The sequence below is a fragment of the Galeopterus variegatus genome, unplaced genomic scaffold (genome assembly GCF_000696425.1).
Source record: "Galeopterus variegatus unplaced genomic scaffold, G_variegatus-3.0.2 Scaffold6522, whole genome shotgun sequence".
NCBI classification, from domain to species: domain Eukaryota; kingdom Metazoa; phylum Chordata; class Mammalia; order Dermoptera; family Cynocephalidae; genus Galeopterus; species Galeopterus variegatus.
In genome coordinates this window covers 41,643-42,528 of record NW_007732633.1, presented here as the reverse complement: position 1 = coordinate 42,528, position 886 = coordinate 41,643, and the positions used below count along the sequence as shown (strand labels likewise).

The 886-nt window shown below is 32.7% G+C and overlaps 1 protein-coding gene across 1 annotated transcript in view; it reads left to right on the top strand.

The window, feature by feature from the left end:
• KIAA1109 (KIAA1109 ortholog) overlaps window positions 1–886 on the top strand; it is a gene marked incomplete at its 3' end in the record, with an annotated part of 85,966 nt that overhangs the window by 46,454 nt on the left and 38,626 nt on the right. The gene's annotated exons all lie outside the window — the stretch shown is intronic.

Sequence of the window (886 nt, the reverse complement as noted above, 5' to 3'; positions counted from 1 at the left end):
AAAAAAAAAATGTGAGAAGTTGTTAGAATATTGTTTTTAAACTTCATTATATGGCTGGATTAAGTCTCTCCTAAGTTGTAAATAAGGTGATTTTTTACCATAAGTTTTCTAGCCCCATTGGATAATTTCTCAGGACTTAAATAATGTAATTCATTGTGCTTTTAACATGATAAATAAGGTAAAAGAAAGAAAATCTTATTGGTACCCTGGATTGCTCCATATTAGAAACAGAAGCAATATGGAAATACTCATGATTAAAATTGCAGATTAGGGACTCATTAATCAGGCACATTATTATATTGTTAAATCAGGGACAACAGCAATGATAACAATAACAACAAAAGCCACTATGTAGAATGGTTAATATTTAGAGAAGATTCTTTTATACAAGATGGTGCCATAAGGTCCTTAATTGCTTATCTTAAACAAACATCTTACACGTGAAGTATGTAAATTAACAAGAAAATTTTGCAATTACCAAAAATATATTAAATACCATAAATGTGTATTAAACTCGGCATTTTAGTGAATTCTTGAGATATTGCTGATAAATAGTGCTGTACAACAATGCTTTTATGGACAGGCAGCTTTTGCCTGTGCAGAAATACCAGTGTCATTTTGTGTCACAGTATGCATCTCAGTCTACCCTCTCTCACTGTAACAGATGAAGCGTAAGGAGGAATTAGGGACAAGTTGTTACTCTATTAGTTTAGCTGGAGTGCGGTGTTCAAACAGTAGCCTGATTTGTTGTTTTCAAAGTTTTTTGATAACATCATGGCTTAGATTTGAAGGAGCTGGCTGTAACTGTGAATACTGACCTTTTGTCACAGCAATATTAAAATCTCAAAGGGACCTTCTGTTCAGCTCAGTAGGAAAATAGGTTTTA